This window comes from Corvus hawaiiensis, chromosome Z (assembly GCF_020740725.1).
Source record: "Corvus hawaiiensis isolate bCorHaw1 chromosome Z, bCorHaw1.pri.cur, whole genome shotgun sequence".
Classification (NCBI taxonomy): domain Eukaryota; kingdom Metazoa; phylum Chordata; class Aves; order Passeriformes; family Corvidae; genus Corvus; species Corvus hawaiiensis.
The window spans coordinates 34,460,242-34,482,889 of record NC_063255.1 but is presented as its reverse complement, the minus strand read 5'-3'; the positions used below and the strand labels follow the sequence as shown (position 1 = coordinate 34,482,889).

The 22,648-nt window shown below is 39.4% G+C and overlaps 1 protein-coding gene across 4 annotated transcripts in view; it reads right to left on the bottom strand.

The window, feature by feature from the left end:
• Nucleotides 1-22,395, bottom strand: part of CDC42SE2 (CDC42 small effector 2) — an 82,290-nt gene extending 59,895 nt beyond the window's left edge. Inside the window, exons 1-3 of one of the 4 annotated variants that reach the window (XM_048291687.1) lie at nt 22,306-22,395; nt 21,309-21,366; nt 7,426-7,490 (exon numbers count right to left, since the gene is read on the bottom strand). The gene's annotated coding sequence lies outside the window, so the exon portion shown is untranslated. Of the gene's footprint in view, nt 1-7,425; nt 7,491-21,308; nt 21,367-21,494; nt 21,514-21,939; nt 22,036-22,305 lie in introns of those variants that run through there. The other 3 variants (XM_048291688.1, XM_048291690.1, XM_048291691.1) reach the window with 3 other exon arrangements.
• Nucleotides 22,396-22,648: the final 253 nt, after the last annotated feature.

Below are 22,648 nucleotides of genomic sequence, written 5' to 3'. Positions count from 1 at the left end.
TAACAGAATCACCACAGTGGTACCAACCACTACAGCTATTTTGAGATACAAGCAGCAGAAAGGAAGAGGCAGAAATGTAACAGGAAGGGTTAGTGCTATATTGGGGGTAACAGGAAAAGCTGGTGTTCTGATGGTGGAAAGATATGAAGAGGACAAGTAAGGCAGAGCATAGCAGAGTAAAAGAAACTACACTTTTGAAACAGGTCTGAAGTTTACATATGATATAAAATAACTAGGTGGGAGATTTCTGTGGCTTTAAATAAAAAAACCTAAATAAGGAAAAGTAAAAGCACAACAGATAACCTACTACATTAAAAAGATTTTCTGAAATATATCTAAATATTCACAGGCAAAGATAGTTGCAGGAGATATTGAGGAGCTAGATGGAGAGCAAAAGAAAGACGGTATGGAAACAAAGGAACTGTTATATTTATAAGAGAGCACTTGTTGGCAAAGCCATTCTCTAAACTGGGTTATCTGAAGGTAAATAAAATTTTGACAGCAAGTCACATTTTTCTTCCATAGCAATTCTGTCAACAATGAGAAATTTCAGCAAACTTCAATGACTTTGTTTTCATTACAACAAATAAATCAAGTAGTAACATCGACATTCAAACTAGTCTGCACTTTAAAATCAGCGTTGACTAGAGATTCATGTCACTGTGTGGCTTTTCACTTACTTGTTAAGTCACAGTCCATTAAAAGGCAGGAAACATTCAATGCAGCAGTCTCTTGTAGCTTCTCAAGTTAGGGCCCTTATGTTAGAAGCATCTCAAAACTCAGATGGAAAGTTAGGTTGCTAGATTCTCAGAAGTGCCAAGTAAATACGCAGCAGTCTCCACTCAACGCCTGACAGATTTTTTGAGATGCAGGTGCTACTCAACTACAGATTTAGCTTGCTACTTCACAAATCAAACAATTCTTCTGGCACTCCTGCCTCACAGTAATTAGTTACAATGCTTCTCTGTGCCTCCCATCCCTCTTCTGCCTAAGGTAATTTTTATATATATATATGTATGTATATATATACTGTAGCAAGTAACTATCACCCATGTAGTCTTCTTTAAGAGAAGGTATTTCACATTTCCTCCTTACCACAGTAAAAGCATCTTTCTGATGACAGTAGCACTAACTTGAATAGATTATTCTTAAAAAGGGAGCTAGGGTAGCCTTACTATTCTCATTTTTTAATTCACTCATATTAACTAAAAAGCAAACAAAAGCCCACTGAAGCCACTGAAGCTCCCCACCATTTTCCTGCTTGAGATAATTCAGAAGTAGCATTCCTCTTCCACCTGTCAGTGATGTTACAGCTTGAGCCCACCCACTCTTACAGGTCTTCCAACTGTGCACCAAGGAGTGAATGCGCCCAGGATGTACAAACGCAGTGCAGCCTCCGAATGTGATTCACACTTAAGGCCCAACATGACTGACAAAGTAACTGCTGACAAATACTTGAAATGAAGTCTAATAAACCAGCCCCAAACGGAAGGTCAGTCATGCATAATACAGAGGCAGACCTATTACACAACAGGAATAATGGAAATACTGGCCTACTTACCCTTCCTCCCCAATTTACTCAGTAACAGAAAACATTCCTGGTAGGATTAATAACTGGGACTGAAGAAAAACTAGAAGGATTAAAGACTGATATACATTTCAATGCAGAGAAAGACTTAAAGACAAGACGTGCTTCTTTTGAATTGCCTTGGTCAAAAGAAATCAAATTCTTGAAAAATCTACAGCCACTAGTTCATGCTTAAGGAGGCAGGAGCAGCAAGATAGTGCTTCCACTCATTGTATTTTAAAAAGAAAATTACATAACTGACTGATGTCTTGTGGTAAGCCTAATATGATCTGAATGAAGCATAGTCCAAGAAAATGGATCAGTCTGTCCTGGAGACAAGGTAGCACCCAAACAGCCCACCCAAACAGTTCTGGACATGAACAGGTATGCAAACTAGGTGTCTGTGAAATGATGGAAAGGAAGCAAGAAGTCTGTAAAATCCGGACGTCCAAAGCAAAATGTTACTAAAATTTTTAAGACAGTATTCTGAATCTATGTGCCAAAACTCTGAACAAGTGCATATTGGAACACATCACTCCTTCAAGGGACATAGCTTAAAGTGCTTTTCCTAATAAGGGAATACGCAGTAAGCTGCACATAATGTTAAAAACAAGGCTAGAGTATAAGACTTCAGGGTGCTGTAGTGACTGCTGGTCTGAAAGACAGACAGCAAGACTATTTATTGTGGCAAAGATGAACTTGAAAGTTAAATTCTGCCATTAGCACAAGTCTGTTCATTACTTGCTCTTTTCTTCTTTATACTAGATCATTCATATAGGAGAGAATAGGATCCTTTTCTTTCCTTTGAAGAAAATGGACAGCTGCAAGATTAGAAGCACCACCCAGAATTTAGGAACATTTAGATACATTAATGGAACAAACAGGATCTCCTGTGCTTGTGTTCACTTTCAGCCAGTTCTTAGACTCCACAGGAGCTTTTTTCTGCCTCTGAGCTCCCTAACTTACTAGGTTTTAAGTATTTCAAGTAACTTAATGTTGCAGAACAGGAGCCCTTAATTATTTCACACCTATAACAATCTAATTGTTAATTGTAACACGCATGCATTGCCTGGCAGCTTTCCTGAATGGACAGCACTGCACATACAAATCTGAAATACAGAAGACAAACAGTGAGCACTAAACGTAGCAAGGACTATTAACACTCAGCCCAGGCTCTCCCAGGAAACAGGATGCCAATGTTCAAGTACAGCCAGGATATCTGTGCTTGGCATTCTCTCTGCACATAGTACTTTGTCCCAAACATTAAGTATTACATGGACTTTGGGCATTTTCTGTGGAGATGTTATTATTCAAGTTGGAAAAAGCTAGAATTATACTCTTACGCTTCTTGGGCTTTGTGCCTTAACTACAAATTACAAAAAAAGATGGGTTTTCCTGCATAAAATCACATATTTAAAAAAAAATGATTGCAAAGTACTGTGTAAGAGGAAAGGAAACAGGTTTTTCAGGAAGTCTTATTTCACACTGTACATAAGATTAGCCAATTAAAAGAAAAATTGAAGCATACAACTTCCAAAAGGGAAAAAACAAGTCTTATAGAAGAGAACTACCCAATCTGTTAAATAAAGTGGATTCTTTAGCTAATTAGAAGTCTAATTATAAAACCCCCAAAATTAAAGATCTCTGTATATTCACTATTTCTAATTACAGAAACGGGACATCACATGCAGGTGTATTTCCTAGCATAATTCTTTTGTGGGCCTTGTGCTTTCCTTCTCCTCCCCATTACACCACAGAGGGGCACAAACCAGTTTAAGTATCTAATTTAGACATCAACCAATATTCCCAACACACTTTTCTATCCTTTTTTTTGTTTACTATTCTCTTCATACAGACAGGTATAATGAAATTCGGTTTCCATGACTGCAGTTCTCTTATTGACAGACTTTGATTCCTAGCTTTCCTCTGTTTTATGGTTTCCAGTGCCACAAAGCTTCAGAGAATTTGTGCTTCACGTTCCACGTACTGTGAAAAGTGAGAGCAAAAGCTGGACCGTGGACTTTCACATTAATACAGTTCAGCTGAATCAGCTGCGTTCTACCTCAAAATGCCAACAAAATGTTTCAGAGAAATAAACCAAATTGTTGCTGAACACTTATGTGGGAAGCTGAATCAGTCACATAATCCAGCTGCATCCCAGTGATTTGACCTAAATTTAACAATGGAGGAACTGGAGGACAGTCAGATACAAATACAGGTGGCAAAAGAGTCAGCAGTAACAAAATGTGTTGCACAAATGGGCATCTGAAATGGAATAACAGAAAGACAGTTTTCTACATGTGTTACTTTAGTTGCTCTACAGGATTAATATGATGATACAAACACAGAAGTTAAAGGCAGTTAAGCTACACCGAAAACCAAAACTTCTTCATGAAATAAAATGTTGAAATCCAACATCTTACATTTTTTTTTTTTCTTCTGCCCTTAAAGTAAAAAGCACTGAACTAAATTTCAATTACATATATGAACTAAAATTTCTCTTTATGGCATTGCTCCAAATTCATGAATCAATTATTAAACTGAAAATTAGAATCGTATAGAATTAATGAAAGTGTGGTGGGTGAAGTCTAAACATTTCCTTACACAGGAAACTAAAACCCATTAAAATCCTGCACAGAAAAGCCAACCCGTGAACCAAAGTTTAAAATCATATACTACAAAAGCAAGGAAATATAAAAGACATAATTGAGATTTTGAAGATACATGGGTTTTCCTATGGTGGCACCAAGATGTGCACACAGCATATGAACAGTCCATCAACATTTTAGGGTACGACTTCTGGACGCAAAGAGTAATGCAGGAGTGTTGCACCAGCTTTTAGTGCCAGACACAAATGGAACAGTGGCTTCCTTGCCAAACTCAAGTAATTTACAGGCTTGACACTACTTTCACAAGCAAGCATTTTTTTCCATCTTTCCCCCCACCCCAGTATTCTAGAACTTTAGTGAAGTAGCAATACTAGAATGGAAAAGTCGAGAAAAACATTTTTGTATTTTTTTCAGATTTTTCTGAGTTTGCTCTGAACAGTTGGAAAGTGTATGTTTAAGAGTATTGTGAGGCCGGATGAGGAACATACTAACTATGAAGAAGAGCCACAAGCCTAAATGCCTGTACTTCACATGACTGGAAGTACATCCACGAAGCACATGGTCAGAGTCATGAGACAAAAAACCCTGGCACATGAACAAAGACGCAAGTCCACCCACACAATTGCAGTGAGGCAGGGAAAGGAAAAGTTGCAGGGTTCCAGGCAAAGAGGCAGCAGGAAATGGCCCTAGAGAACTGTGCATCACTCTCCTACAATCTTTCAATTTTTGAACCCCAAAAACTTAAGATAAATGAAGAAAAATACCAGGATCTAAGGCTTTTTTTCTTCTTTTTATTTTTTTTTTTATCTGGAATAGGTCATATCACAAGGTGTTTATGGAGATTTTACTCTCACCAACTTCATAGCTGCCAGCAAGGCAAGTCAGGAAGGCTGTACTTCCGGATCTATGATTGAAGCTTCCTGCAGACACTCCTGGAGCTCATACAGAAAGGCCAGCCAACAGGTTGGGAACACCCATTGCACTTCACTTGCTTCTGGCGCAAGAATGAAGTACACATATTTTTGCACTGTGGAGTTCTCTTTGCTTCCTGCCTGCTCCTGCACCAGTGGAGGTGCTCCTGCACCACTCACTGAACCACTGCTCCAGAAGTCCTGTTTCTTTCCCACTTGTCTTGCCGCACCAATTCTCATCCATGCCTGTGGCCCTCCTGCTGCTGCTTACAGTACAACCCTTACTTACAATATAGCACTTACTTAACTCTGCTATTAAGTACTGCTCTTCTTTTCATCTGAGTCGTCTTCTTCAAATAGACATAATTGTCATCTTTTACCTGCCCTTATCACCCCTACACATGCTTACCCAACTGCCTGCCTTCCTTCTTCCCCCTTCCATCCACCCTCAGAGAATGGGATTTTTCTGGTTGTCAATTTTTATGGGGTTGGCAGTTTAAAAAATTATTTTAGAATTACATAATTGGGCTACTATTTCTTTCTCTCTCCCCTTTCCTGACAGAGTCCAAAGGAAGGAGATTCCCCATCTGCACAGCCCATTCTCATTCTGCAATGAAACATTTTTTTCACGGGGTGGGCATATAAAATATCTGGGGATGCTCCTGAGTCCCAGGAGCAAGCCAGAGAAGGAATTGCAGGGTCAGCAACAGAGACTGCAGCTCCTGCTCCCAGTGTGGGATGCCATTCACACTTCAGTTTCTTATGCACAATACAACCACCTTTCCGTCACATGCTTCTCCAGGGTAAATTCACGTGCAGACTCTTTCTTCCCCAGACTCTTTGGCTGAAACATTTTATGAGTAGCAGTGAAATCAGAGCTAAAAAGATCAGGTGATAATGGAGAAGGAAGTGCACATCATGAAGGATAAGCCCAAACATGTCTGGTATCGTCATTTGTACTGAAAACATTTCAGAGTTATCAAAGAAACACTGGAGAAGGGAGACAGAAAGAATGAAATAGAAAATGTAGTTTTAACCAGGATTTTAAAACGTAATATGTAATTTTACCAGTATCTAAACAAAATTCAACGTACTTTGAGTATTTTTAGGGTAAAGCCTCAATTTTTACTACTACTTGAACTACATACAACATGAATGGTGATCAGAAGCACAGAGTAAGATAAAATAGAATGATACTTAGTTCCTGAGAAAGAAATTGAGAACCAAGCCTGCCAACCCTATATGGAGATTTTTTGCAATGCGTTCCACAAGTTACATCTCTTTCTGAGGAAAAAGCATGTGTAGGAGATTTTTATGTACATTTCCTAAGGTACTGATATCCTACAGAATCCTTTTCCACAGTTCACTCAGATTTTTAGACAGTAAATTATGAAAACAGTAAAGAAAAATATTAAAGGAGAATCTACAAGCTTCTAAAATTAAAATTGCTATGCAGAACTGAGCTGATAAGAAATCACTAATAGTTTCAGGATTTAACTGTTCCATCAGTATTCGTGTAATCCACAGCAATTAACCCTACATAAATGTGCTACAATCATTATCTATGACTGAAGCCAAATAGGAATAGATCTATCTGAGAATTCTGGTGGAGGCAAATTCAGGTGATTAAAACCACTGGCCATTCCTACACATTATTTATCACCACACCAAAGCACATGTACTTGAAGGGAAAATGAGAAAGTAGTGAAGTAAAGCTGGATGTGTCCTCAAAATAAGAGTGAATCAGGACAAACAACGGTGTATTATACGGAATTGCAAATTAAATTATTAATGCCATGGAAGTTATTACACAAAGAACACCAAAAGAATTTTGTCATCTTTTATGAGAATTAGGTATTGGAGATCTATTTAGAAGCCTTAGTTGAAACAAAGGAAGTGAAATGTGAAATGGATGTAATTAGCAAATCCATCAAGAATTTTGCTTGTTAAGGAAATTGGGAAAAGAAATTGAAGTGTATGTGGCTGCACGTACCATGAATACCAGAGTCTGTTGGGGCAGCAAGACAGTGCTGTCAAAAATAATTTCTTATATTTATTGAGCATTACAAAGTACCCGGACCTCCTATCATATTAGATATGAACATTAATATATTTTTCTTATAAGCAGAAAGAACACTTGAATATCATCAGTCTGTTGGGCTTATCAGGGGCTGCTTAAGAGTTCACAAGAGAGGCCATGAAACCAGATTCAATCTTAGTAAGGTTAAAATGTATATCATGCTTTGATGATTTTAGTACCACAACGAATATTTATAGATTGGTCATCCATATTAGCATCAACATTTAAAGCGAAAAGTAAACTGGAAGTATTGCCTACCTGAATTTCCCAACTTCTGTTACTTTCTTTAAGCAGCAAGTTATTCAGTGAAGATATCCCCAATTCTAGAGAGTGAGGAAAAAGAGAAAAAAACAGCATAAGTTACTACCTGTTGCAGCACCTAATGCAAATTATTCACAGTGAAGAGCAGTGTAACTTCATGGTTCCACGAAGAAAGCAGCTACCAAGAGGGAGAGTCAGGAGTTCCTCCAAGGCTTCTCCTTTGCAAAGCACCAACCACAGATGTCAGAATGACATTCGCAACTTCCACTTGCGAATGATCTCAAGGATTACGGACTACCTTGTTCACAGCAGTGTTGAAAGAAACTTTCACTGACTTGTGCACTCTCAGGTCCTCTTAATTCTTATATCCCAATATGTTTAGACAGTGTTTAAAGTATATAAATGATTTTTATATATACTCATACGTATGACATAGTTAAACGAAGCAAATAAGAAGCATGGGTACAAAAGCAGCACCTATTTAGTTTTGGCTGATTCCTTTGCTCGGGTCAGACTTTTATATTAGCAGGGGCATGTGAGAATTGTATGTATACACCAACATTGTTTTTGCAAAATTAGCTAGGTAATCTTTCTTAGTGATCAGATTTCAAATGACTGGTAACACCAGGTAGTTCAGGGAATAACTGTTTTGTACTACTTCCCAATAAAAACATGTAACTTGGCAGTTAAATGTCATGAAGTGTGTGAGGTTTAGCAAACAAGTTTGTTATTGAATTATGTCCGTGACATCTGTTACCAAGTACAGCAGTTCTCAGTAAAAGGAAGGATGGATTACAAATACTGCAGGCAATAACAGAAAGGAAACACATTGGTAAGAGCTGGCTCTGAGTGACAAGAAGAATCACTGCTACTTGAAGTAGCAGCAAAATATCTAATGCTGTTAAACCTCTATTCAAACCCAAACAAATCAGAACACCCCGGTATTCACAGAGCATCCACCTGCAATGACAGTCATGACAGCATTGATATATCAGAAATGGGCTTCAAAACAGACAGAAGACATGAGGAAAGCTGAAAATACCAAACAACCTAGTTCACACTTCAAATGCACATATGAAAATAAGGTAAATGCAGTAGTAAATGAAATTTTGTACACTTCCTACGTTAGGGCAATGTTTTACAGATTTTATTAATAACCAAAAAATCAAAAACAGAGCAAAATAAACCCACAAACAAAAAGCCCCACCTCCACTACACTTGAGACCCCCAATGTCTTAGGCTTCATGCTATAGGGAGAGGCATTTGCTTGCTGACTTTTACTGGGGGCTTGTTTATCATATCTTAGCCTTTCGTTGCTCACAAACTAGGGAACCAAGTCTTCTCTGACATAAGACAGACCTAAAAAGTAAAATTAAGGGGTTTTTATCTTTACTCATGTAGTTTTCAGAAAAGATTGTCAAAAAAATTATGGACAAACAAAGAGCTAAGGCAGATGAGAGCAGGTAAAACAGACTATAAATGCAGAAAAATGGTAAATGAAAAGAAAAATGTTGTGAAGGACAAAGGGAACGGGGGAAATTTGTCTGCATAGACATGTCAAGAGCTATGACAGCCCAATATGAAAGCAAATAAAATCCTTAAAGCGAGCAAGGCAAGCATGTATTTTTAGAGTAGATGTCAATTTTGTAACTTTCAACTGTCAATGCAAGTTAGTTACCTTCTAGTTAAAGACTCTGTGGAGAACAGCTGATATATAGACAAGAGAAACAACTAATTTAGCTGCAGTTAAACAGACCTACTCACTCAAATGCAATGCCACTGAAAGCAAAGTGGAGAAAGATTCATATTAGCAAATTTCACAAAACTGCATTATGAGAAATTACCAAAGGCTACACATTAATAGCACACATAACATCCTAAGCATGTAGCGACCAATTCTGAATAAACAACTTAAATATGTAATAACATCTATACATATGAGGTAACAGTAGATATAAGAATATCTATATTTACAATCTCTAAGCCAAATGTCTTCCTCCACCCCTCTCCTTAAAGAAAAATAGACTTCAAGACTTTCCTGAACTTTGGCATTAGAAATCTAGGGCCATGCTGTAAGAGCAGCAGGACAGAACAATGAAAGCCACCCCTGTACAGTAACATTTTAAAAAGCCAGTCACAAATGAGATGATCTGGACCAGTGGCCTTAAGTCATCATGTCACAGCTATCTGGAATCCCAGATGAATGAAGCCTGTAGACTAAACCTACATCATAATGGACAATTTAATTATCAAAATCATTTCTATAAATGGTAGACTTTTGGCTTGAAAGGCTATTAAATGACAGCAGAGTGGAAAGAGTAACTGTCTGCAGGTACTGCCAAGGCACACTACTAAACAAGCTGTGCCAACTTTCTGTTAACTCTGGACAGGTTACTGCAGACTTGTCCACACCACATTCATTAAAAAAGCCAGTTTTAACAAACATTTGTTTAAGTGGTATCATTTGTGTGAGAATTTGAAGCTTTATGCTTGTCTGAAGCCTTGTTTTCAAGCCTGTATTTCTAAATAATAATTACATTACTGATTTAACCAGTTACAAGAAATCACTAGTGTTGCCACATTAACAGGTGATTTCATTGTCATCCTGATATTATCTGCTCAGATGATTTCTTATTTTACTTAGTCCCACCTTACAAGTCACATTAGCCTTTTATGAGGCGTTCACTATAAAACCTGTGCATGAAAATAAAGATGACAAAATACAAATCAACAGGGTAAATGAGATATGGGTTCCCTTAGAAAAGTGAAGCATATGTATTAGTACAGTGTTTCTACTGAAGAGAGACACATTATTTTAGAGAATCTAAATGCCAAAGAAGCATATTTAGAACAGCTACAAAAGCATCATAAGCATCAAGAGACTTCAGAAAATTAATATTGTTATTCCTAAGTCTCAAATTCAGAGAGTAAAATCATTAGTGTAGCTCCATAACATTTTCCAAGCTGCCTTCTAATTACACAAAAACAGGTTGAAATTTGATACAGAACTTGAAAACACATGTACAGCGTGAGCTTTAAAAATGTATTTCTACCATAAAGAACAATATTTTCTAAGCCAAAGAGGCCATGAATTTACAATATACGAACAGTTAAATGCCTGCAAACATTCAGTCCTGTCCACTAGAAGAAAAAAAGAAACAGTGAACTTCAGCAGTTTCACTGGTTTATCCATTAGAAAATAATAACTACAGTTTGTATTGGGTTTCACTGTCTTCATTAGAACATCTAACTTCTTCATCCTTTTGAAAGCTATTAAAAACAGAAATGGAAAAAAATACCAATGATTAATCTTGCACCTGCTAAGTCATTTTCATCTCTGTAGACATATACCATATATACACACACAGATTTACAATCCTCTCTCTATTCTAGTCAAAGGCAAAGTCACATACATACAGAAAATTACAGACAGTCAGTAGAGCATATCTTATTATTTCACTATGAAGCTTGTAACTGGTACAGCAATTCATTTCACAGAACCATAATGAATGGAGTCAGTAAATGTCAGTGAGTTCAGAGCTGTGCTTATCTGGCACCAAAAGAGCCATAAGGTATACAACATTAAAGGTAAGTAGAAAAAAAACATGAAGGTTCATTTTAGTTTCTCCCATTCCTATCAGAGGGATATAAATCTCAAAATTAGAGTTCCTCAGAGGACAAACTAGAGATGAAGTTTACACTTAAGATACGTCTTTAGGAGAAAGATACTTCTATTCACCGACTTAGCCTACAAGAGGACTTGGGGCAGTGGCCTACTTAAACTTACCTCTAAGTGCCTTTTCCTCACCTCAAACATTGTTCTCATGAGATCCTTAGATGATAGCAACATCAAGACATTTCAATACTTTACAATGTTTGCATTTACCTTGTTTGGCCTCCAGAAATCTCAAGTCAGAAAAAAAAGGCAAATAATTCTCTCAGAAACTAGTAGGAGTTAGACACCCAGAAGACTAGTGTCCAGGTCATGTTTATCTGTATTGGCATCAGGCTTTCCTATTTCTTCCCCTTCTAATGAAATTCCTTGGCTCATCAAAGACACACGTGTCTACTTTAGAAGATGAACACATAACACTGCATGAACACACTAGGTAGAAGACTGAAAGATACCCTGGGATCAGAAGCAGGAAGTGCAGAAATTCAGCTACATGAAGGGTGAAATCTTGTATTTCACTTTAATTAGACACACTGAATTTTCAGTATGGAGAAAACTCAGTATGTATAACAAAGTCTGAAAGGCTAAGCCTTTCTAAAGTGAAGGGAAAAATATCTGTGTACTAATATTTCCTTCTCAGATTATTTTACTACCATAAAGGCTTTTCTTTTTTTCTAAGGAGTTGGGAGAAAGGTGCACTTAGTACCATGCTTTTCAGAAGCAGGTACTGTGTTTTCATGTCTGCAAATAGAGACTTTGAAAACCTGACACGAATAACTCCACTGATCCATCAGATAAAGGATGTCGTTTACTTAGCTTTTTCTTCAAAATCTAGTATCAATAATCCCATAGCTGTCTGCTTTAAACCACCCAAGTGACTGACAATCAACCCGCGTGCTACTACAGATCCTGTACATAACAGAAATAGACAAGTTAAAGCAATGACACAACCAAAAAAAATCCCACCCAAAACTACAACAGTTCACTGTCTGAAGTCCTACTGATCCTCAAGTTTTGTCTTTTAAAGAACTAGAAAGAGAGAAAGTGGAGTGGACAGTAAATATCTCCCTCCTCAAAAAGCAAAAAAAGACCTACCAAGTCACTAGGTGTACAAATGACTACACTGCATACACAGCTATGTTCAGCCCTTGCAAAAACAGCCTTGAAAAAACAGCTTGTTTTCCTAAGGCAAAGACTGTCAAAGTCATCACTTCCCATACTTGCACCCTCAAAAGGAGGCCTGGCATTTTGAAGGAAAAATATCACAGTAATAAGCATTATTACTATGACAGATTGCGTACAAGTGAATAGCACTGTAAAAACAAAACGCACCAAGTAATGTGAATGCACACACAGATGGCTCAGATCTTCCGATGACCTCCCAAGTCCAGAACAGTCTGAATGTTCATGTCACACCAGGCTAATAACTCTGCTTTGCTGGCAGCAAAGGCAGCTCTAATGAACCTCCTGACTCATTTCAACCCTGATGCAGCAAGAGCATCTCAATTCCCCATCCTTCTTGGTGGTTTTGCTATAAGGTTTATCCATGCAATGAAAGAGTTAAGAAGCCTGCTCTCTCAGGCCATCTAACACAAGTCATAATGACTGCATTTTGAACCCATATTAATGCCTATAATTCTCAATAGCAGTGGGTCAGTGTTTTTAAACTAGTAAGTTATTGCAAGTCATTAAAATTTCATAGAATCATAAAATATGCTGAATTGAATGAGAACCACAAGGATGATCAAGTCCAACACCTGGCCCTGCACAGGACAGCCCCAAGAGTCACATCATGTGCCCAAGAGCACTGTCCAAACACTTCTGGGCTCTGTCAGGCTTGGTGCTGTGACCACTTCCTAAGGGAGCCTTTTCCAGGAACCAACCACACTCTGGGTAAAAAACCTTTTCCTAATATACAACTTAAACCTCTCCTAGCACAGTGGCTTCATACCACTGCCTCAGGTCCTGTCACGGGTCATTACAGAGATCAATGCCTGCTGCTCCTCTTCCCCTCACAAGGAGATAGTAGACTGCAATGAGATCTCTGTCTTTCCTCAGTCTCCTCCTCTTCTCTGGGCTCAGCAAACTAAGTGACCTCAGCCACTCCTTGTATGGCTTCCTCTCTACATCCTTCACAGTTTTCACTGCTCTCCTACTTTGAGATTTGAGACAATCAATATAGTAACGGGGAAAATAAATAATTCTTCATCCAAGCCTCCAATTTTTTCAAGCTTCTTTAGACTACAGTAATAAAGAGACAAGAAAAATCAGCTTGAACTTCTCTTTTGTCCACTTTTCCTACAAATTCACAGGCATTTTTTAAGTTTATATGTTGTCAGCACTGAGAGCAATTAAGAACCAGTTTCAGAAAGGAACACAGTTCTTCTTTATTAAAAAAAATAAATTAGACTAGCCTTGATGATACTTCAGAACTAATTCTGTGTCTGAGACAACAACTGCAAGTACAAAATAATCCAAATAAGCTTATCCAAAATCAAGAACCTTAAACATTCACAATGATAGGACATGCACTATCAGTAATAAGTATCCTTGGTAGTGTAACACACTGAGTTTTAAGTCTATCCATAAGTTCTTAGAGAGGGAACAAAGAAATTTTGAAGTTTCTTTGCTAGTTTACAAGATTATCACAGGCCATTTTCTGAACAGAAAGAAGATTCCACAATTACCCCCATGTCTGATTATTTCAGTAGATTCGTTTCAGAATCACAAAAAAAAAATATTAAAAATCAGACAATAGGGGCTTTTAATGCCATCATATTACTTTGCTTTTAATTAAGCAAAGAACATGCAGTCAAAGAACACGCATGTCGAAGAACAAGCAGTGCTAGTGCCACTGAGCATATGTAATATTAACAGATTCTGTTAATGCAGATTCCAACTTTAGCCTTCCTCCCACGTGCACAAACGCACATTACCATGGTGATTTGCAAAATTTGCTGCCTGGGACTTCAGAACAGTACAACATTTGAAATGCCCTCAGCATCTCTGAATAGATGCAAACACAAATTAAGATACATTTAAAAAGACAATAATTCACATATAGTTTGATAAAGTTGTCTGTACAGAAGAACTCTGACAAAAATATCTTAATATGATCTCAACCAGTAGAAACAAAGCAACAAAGCTTTCAGATCACACTTTCTGTCCTTGAAAGAAAAATAACAAAGTTTAAGAACTTGAAAAAAAGATGGCATATATACAGTATAAAAAGCATAATCTAGAATCACCCATTACCTCTGTAAATATTTGAGTACCTATTTGTGGAAGTGTCATTTTCAGAACATATTTTCTTTAATGGAATTCTTAACCGACGTACTATTTCACTAAAATGCACTCTTGTTTGGACTATAACAGGTCTGTGCCTGCTGTGAGTTTCTCCCAAATGTCATCATTCTTCATTAAGTTTCCTTTTATTTATTACAATTTTCAACTGCAATAAATAATAATTTTTAAAATCTTAAGAAATAAGAATCATCTTACTGTGAATACACACATATCCTGACAACACTGAGGACAAAGGACTGGGAGCAAAGGTAACAATTGTGCCCCAACCAAGTAATAAATATGTTAAAAAACAAATCCACCGCAACCTCCAGTATTTGTATTTTCCTGTATATACACTGATAATGCTCATACTTTGGTTTGTAAGCAGCTCTGGATACAATTAACTGCAATTCTCCTGAATAAATACAAAGAACAAGACTCCACTGTAACTGCTACCTGCTGGGTGATGGCCAGTATCACCCTCGCAATGCATTCTTGCAGAGATGCAGCTAACTTGCTTTGCAGACACAATTGTAATGAATTCAGGATCTCAAATGAAAGCTTCACCGCTAACTTGATCGCAGCCAGGGTTTGACCTGTAACACTTAAGAGCTGAAAGGAGTCACCACTCCTGCTGACTTCCCAGGAAAGGCCTGAGCTAAGTGAAAGCACCACTTAACAATCGTGCATGGAGAGTAAAGGCACCAGTGCAGGGATTGACAGGTTATTCTATAGAAAAAGCTTACAGGAAGCTTGGAAGTGGTAGACCCTGGAGGATGGTCCACATGTTTCACAAGAGTGAAACTGACTACTGACATACTGCCCCCTCAAATTCACGTCAATGCAGTCTCAAGTCCAACTAACATTTCTGAAGAGTATCACAAAGCTTTGCCATTTACAAGACAGCTTAGAAGAAAACAAGGTACAATTATAAGAAATAACAGAGCTGAACACACCTAGGTTTATCCTTCAAAAAAAGTCCCTATTTCAACACTGAAATAAAGACTTGATTATGTAGCAAGCCCTGGCTGTACCAGTGACATGTTCCCACTGTGAGCACATCACCTAAACATTTGTGCAAGATGAATTTTTGACAGGACAAAATCAACCAACCAAAAAGAAATAAAACAACGGAATGCATCAGAGCTTAGTTTTGTATTAGCTCTGCAAATTATTCCTCACATATGCTTGAGGACAAAAAAACCAAAACCAAACTTATCAGCAAGGAGTGCATGAAATACCAAAAATAACACAATTGGTGAAGACTACTCCCTGCTTCCTTCTTCCTCGCCTTAAAAATTAGATGTTTTGTAAAACACACATTTTTAAGGCTTTCTTCTAGTCCACTGTACACTGACTTTTTGAATATGTCAACATCAAAGAAAATGGGTAAACTCCTGTTTCTGAAATACTTACATGTACTTTCAGCTGGGGGAAGCAGCTTCTACTGTATCTCAGAATCTGCTTGTACAGTTCAAGTGAACAGGACTACTCAACTTGAAACTACATTCTTACATCAATTTTAACTTTTTTAAACTCTATCAAGGCACAACAAACCTTATAAAACTCAGCTTACTAGAAAAGAACTTCAGTGCAAAAAGATCAGGGCAAGATACCATTCACTTGAAGGGTTAAGAGAAGAAATAGGTACTTGAGCTCAAGTGAAAAATTGTTCTCAGGAAGCTTTAAAGGAGTAGGTGGAATTCCTTTAGCAACTGGTGTTTGATGCTAATAGCTGCATCACGTGGGGCCAATTAAAAGAGATATTATCAGACAGCACAAGAATTATTGAATATGAGCTGTAAGATAAAAGCAATCAATAAATGTAACAAGACACCTTCTGCATATAATATTTCAGTGTTAAGTAGTGTGACTGTTTTGACAAGGAAGCCAGCTGCAATTTAGGAAAGTCCTATTTTTGCACAAGATTTAAACAGTTGGTCTCCAAATTCAGTGGATGAGTACAAGAAAAATGATTAAGGGTCCCATTCCAAAAATGAACCATGGGAAAAGTATATCAAGCCCATACAAAGATAAGCCAGTACTTAAGACAGAAAATGTACCAAATTTAAGACAGAATTCACAAAACTCAGTCAAAAGGCAGACACTTACTTTTTCTATGAGGATAATTGAGATTTTTAACTGAGGAGACTTCGGTGACAACACACTTTCTGTTCTATGAAAAGAAAGTTTTCCTAAGGAAACATTTTTGAACTCTTTGTAATAACTGATAAAGTCCAAGGCACGTACAATCAGAAAAAAACAGGTTGAGTTGTACAGCAATTTGCAAAAAAGTACAAGATACCAAAATACCCAGTGAACCATGATGCAGTCTGCAATAAGTTACTTGGTTCACGCACAGTTTTGCCTTTGTACTATTCATATATTGATAAAACAAATAGCTCTCTCTTTTAGCCTAAATGGCTAGCAATAATTAAAATATTTTATCCCTGCTTGCCTAAAGTGCAACTCTAAGCACTCTAGCTGTTTAGCTCTGAAAAATTATTAGATCAGAGTGGTTGTCTCCATGTGTAATACTCTCACAGCATTACAAGCCCCGGACTGTTTAGATCAAAGTTTCTCCTTCTCTATAAGATGAACTGCAGTTTCTCCTCCAGCACCTCTTCTCCAACACAGAGGCATTGGTTCATGCAGTGCAACGAACCTCATCACAAGCCAATTTATGTATGGTGGGGAAAGGATTCAAACTCTATCCAGTGAAAAACTGAGGTAACTGTTTTCTAATAACTATGGTATCTGATCAAGGGCTCAGGTAACTGCAACTCAATAGGCCTTTGACATTACTAGATATCAGCCTCTAATACGATCCCTATTTTCAACATCAGCCAAATAAGTAAACCATTGAACACAACTCAGAGACCCATTTTGGTTTTTGTTGAATATAGTTTAGCCATAACACAGAAGCAAGCTGAATAGCAGTTCCTAGCTCTTCAAGCAGTGCAATTATCTGCAGCTTGCCTTCTCCCATAGTAGCCCATGCACTCACTACTGCACAGGCAGACAGAAGGTACCATAGAATCATAGAATATGCTGAGTTGGAAGGGACCCCCAAGGATAATCAAGTCCAGCTCTCAGCCCTGCCTATGACATCCCCAAGAGTCACACCAGCAGTTCTCCCTCTGACATCTCACAACAAATATTGCAAATCTGACTGGACAGAAAATGAAATAAATTAAAAGAGGAAGTTAATACAGTTCAGTTATGTTTCCAGGAAGAAGCCTGCAAAACCTGCTGACAATTGTATTGACATCTTACATCTTCCTCCTTACACCTCCTTCCTAAGCCCTTCTGTTAATGTGATACTGACAAAGAATATGTAAGACTGCTTTGAAGTAGGTCTGCACTCCGATAACTTTGCCTTTTACATGGACAAGAGAGCTCCTCTTCCTCTTGGAGTCAGGTGAAGCAGTCAACAGAAAATACTGATCCTCTTACGACTACTCTTGGTTTAGTAGTTTCATCTCATACATCCACTTGTATGCAGACACAAAACATTGAATTTGAAAAAGACCAAAGGAGTCCTCAGGCAGAGTTACCCATCTGTGTAATGGGCATTGAGCCAAGACCCTCTTGTAGGACACTCACCAGCCTAATTTTCCTACATTCACTTTGTTACTAACAGGCAGCTTTCTCACTGCTAAAATTCCTCTTCAATCTGCCCTTTATATGAAGTCCCTACTTAAATATGTTCAGTGTAGCTGTTTGATTGCTCTCTTACCCAGTTTCAATTGCTTCAGCTTGCTTCTTCCTTGAATTCGTGATTATTTCTTATCATTGCTAGTCATACAATAAAATGAGACACTCATCATGCAAGACAGCCTTGCTTCATCAAAATAACATGAAACCTTTAAGTGATTGTGAATACTCAAAAGCCTCTCTTCAGATCAACTGATGTTTTTAAAGAAAAAGGAATCCAATCCACCCTTCTCAGGATCAGCATCTTTCTGAGCAGCATTCCTCCCCCCCCTTTCTCCTTTATTTTCCTCCCAGGCTTGGTTACAGGAAGGAACACCATGTTGCTGCTTTTCTAGTGCATCTACATCTAGTCTATTCAAAAAAATAAAGTAATTTATTTGTGCAGTCATCATATACACTTTGTTTCAGTACTTTTTAACACAAAAGTAATACAGCAGCTGTAATATTAAAATAACTCCTTCATGCTAACCCTGCTAGATATACTTCGATCATTGATAAAACTGGATTGGAAGACAGGCGTTCATGTTTCAGCAGTCAATTCTCTACAGTCCTTCAGCATATATAAGAAAGCAATTCTCTCACTTTTAAAGCATGACAACAATGACTAACACTTCCACAAGACCCTAAGCTCCTTTAAAACTCTTTATTCGCTATACAGGCCAATATTAAAATTAGGAGACACAAGATGACTAATATTAAACAGATACAGTAGTCACTAACAAACACATTTTAATGAATACGGCACGAGGAACAACATGGGCCACACTAGCCTTCATCCACTTTCTCTATCTACACACACAGAGATGCAGAACGAGAAACACACACCCAGGGGTAAGGCGGTGACCAAAGATAAGTGTTTACATACGTTTACATAAGGCGACAGTCCATAATACTTGCTAGAATTATGTCTAGTAAAAATATGTGTAGCACTAATGAATTATATGATAAACTGCTACTCACTACCTGGACTCAGGCTGTCAAATGTAATCAAGAGATATAACTGAGTTACTGAGAACTAATTTGAATAGTCAAATTATATCACTCAAAAGTGAAAATTAGTGACATTTGAATTCTATCCAAGCACTCACTGACACTGACCAGAACCCAACGGGTTTCTGTCCGGAGCTAACACAAATCATGACACAGTATGCAAAACAGACTGGCGTAAGATTTTCCTTAGCAGTATGGTATGCTAAGTTTACATTTAATTTGTTAAGCTAAGTTCACTGAAAATGAAAGTAACAACAACAAAAAAATTCAACAGGAGCAGTATCTCCAGGGAGTACTTCAACACCGGGGTTCTTTTTTTTCCATTACTGAGTCATTTAATTTCACATTATGCTTCATGCCTAAAGGTAGATCTATAAATCACATTAAGCAAAGCAAGTGTATCAGTGCTGTTCCTAATAGTTTGAAAAAAAATTCTTGAACTTCAAGAAACTGCCACCTCAGTGATATATCACAGAATGAAATATGTTTTCCTTGACAGCGGTGTAAAGGAAAAAGTATTTTTCTAATAGTGCACTGTAATTCTAGCAAGGAGAAACTCAAGAGGCAAAAAAAGAAGCCCCTTCACGCCCCACTGCAGGGTCAAAAGGTCTGGCAAAAGTATCTTAAGGGTTTGCTTGCTCAAGTTAATGGGTGTTACGTGGACTCCTCCCCAGTGGACAATCAATTACAGCAACAACTGTTGATTAGCGCTATTTCACCACCATGAGCCATTACTCCTAGAAAAGCAGGACAGTGTCAATTACACTTCTTGTTGGGGAAAGAGATGAAATGAGACATTGAATCCTTCTTGTTTACTATAATACCTCTATGGCACATGATCTGATTTTTTGAAACCACTTTAGGGTTAATATTTTATCACTGCAATGAAAGCTCTGATATATAGGTAAAAAAAGGCACAGTAAAATATTCAGAAAGAAAGTTGGAACACACACTATATTTCTCATCTCCTTTAGCTGTTTCTAAATCAACTCATTTTTTTGACACGATGGGATATTTCAAACGTTTCTAACAGTTTTTCCCTATCCTGACTAGCCACCATGCCCTCAAGACTTCCCACAGACCAGCACACTGCACACCAAGCCACCAAAGAACTTCCAAAATCCTCATAAGGTCAGAATTACTAGGAGGCTTCAAAAGAAATTTATTTGGTGTGGTTATACAGCAGCATAACTAAATTGACAATTATTTTTTGGCAAAACAGCCTTTGAATAAAAGATAATTTAACTGTAACACTTCTGGGCAAGATACACATAACAACAGTGTCAGAGTTCTTCGTTCCTCTGCTGCACAAATGCCATATAATATTACATGGACTGCACGATGTAATTTCTAAGCTATACAACTCTGGCCTAGATCTAGAGAAACTTCACCAGGAAGCATCTTGAACACTGAATAATTGATACCCATTAGCACCACTTAGATGCCCAGACAGCTATATCCAGGTTCCAGCTTCTCATTCAAGCTAATAGAAGAACCCAAATTTAAAAGAGCAGTAACGCAGCCATTGACAGACAATGAAGTTTATGTGTATAGTAAATTTGTACAGCTAATTATCTCATTGCTTATTTGATCTGCTACTTATTTCATTAGTGGTTGTAGTCATTTGCTTGATGACTTCCAGCAATTTTATCTACAACAGTCCCTTCACCCTTCAAAAAAGCCCATTATTACAGTAGAAATTTAATATTAATTACATCTTTCAAAAATTCATCTATATTTAACACTTTAAGAAACAACTCAGAAATATATCTGTACCTTCAACGAGCTGCTATTAATCAGATCACCTAAGTAAAATAACTGACTAAATATGCCTTAAGAGTGATGAAAAAGCAGCATCTAGTCTTAGTCATTTCACTAAAATATAGGGAAACACACCAGTATTACACTAACAGGTATTTCCTATACACTAATTTAAGCCTAAGAGGTGACTGTCAGCCCTGGAGAATTAAGCAAGACCCATCAGCAAAACCATACGTAAAGCAAGAGTTTAAGGCATCCCTTTCTCCCGGATTTTCTTTACTTTTCTATTTTTTAACCAGTTATTGCAGTCCAGGAGGGGCGTATATATGCAATTGGCATCACAAAAGTATGCCTAGGATCTCACTTAAATTATTTCTCAAGTTTTTGTCTCGCAGACATGAAGCAATCACTCCATTCATCAATCCAAGTTCAGAAACAAAACTGGAAAACTTACAGTTTAATGCATATCCAGCTTCAGAGCAAAATGCCACAGGGCCTCAAGTTCTCCTGACCTGTGAGAGAGTTACAATTTTGGTAAGCGCACAGGGTCACACACACGGAGTAACTGCCTGAAAACCACACGCCTGCCCCAAAAGACAAGCGCCACGTTTTAAATATCCGCTGTTAAACGCTAATTTACCTCTCTGGATGCGCACGAAAGTCATCGCTGCTGCAGCCCAGCGCCCTCCTTCCCCTCCCGGGCGGCCTTACACCCCTCCCGCGGCCCCGCCGGGCTCCCCACGGCGCTCAGGGACAGGGGTGGGAGGGACGGAGGCGTCGCGGCATCCCCGCCACGGCACCACGCCCTGCGCGGGGCACAGCCCGAGCCCAGGCCCCGCTGCCCGCCGCTCCCGCCCACCGCGGCACCTGCCCTCCGCCGCACGCTCGGGCTAGGGGGCGGGGGCGCACGGCATAAAAAAGAACCGGAAGAAACCCCAACCCACACCCCACAAAAGCCTCACAACAAAAAAAAAAACAAAAAAACAAAAAAACCAAAAAAACCAAAAAAAAACCAAAAAAAAACCAAAAAAAACCACAAACCCAGGAAAATCAAACCACTCTTCATAATTTTTTTTATCGCCCACCACAAAATTTGTTGCTCGCTCCTCTTTGTCCGAGCGTCAAGCGAGATTACGGCTGAGCATCACCCACCGCGCCCGCGGCACTGCCCGCTCCCGAGGCGGCGCGGCCGGAGCCTCCCCCGCATCGCCCCGCCCAGCACCGGCCCCGCCGCCCGGGCACCTCGCTCGGCCCTTGCTCGCCGCTGCCCGGCCGTGGGGCTGTCGGTGCGGGAAACGCCGGCGGTCCCAGGCTGCGGCGCGACACAACCCCCCCCCCCCATCGCTCTCTGCGGGCCCCCGGGAAAGGGAGTGGCCGCAGCCCAGCCCGCCGGCAGGTACAGGGAAGGGCGGCGAGAGCGGGGACCTCCGCACCCCTGCCCCGCCACTCACCGCTGCCCACGGCGGCGCCCGCTCCTTTGTGGGCCCGCCGCGCTCCGGCACCTCCGTCTCCCGCTGCCGGGCGCCCCGCGCCCCCTCCCCGCCGCGCCGGGGGCGGAGGAGGACGCAGCCGAGATCCGCGGAGGAGGCCGCTACCGCCCGCCGGTCACATGCAGCGGGGGGGGCGCGTCGCAGGCTCCCGGTGGCTCCCCGGGAGCCCGGCCAGCAGCGTCCGAGGCGAGCCCGGGGGTGAAGATGGCGACCTCGGCGGCGCGGGGAAGGAGTCCCCAGGCCGGCCCGCTCCGCTCCGCGCTGCCGGCTGGTCTGGGCGCGCCGGGGAGGGGAGGGGACAAAG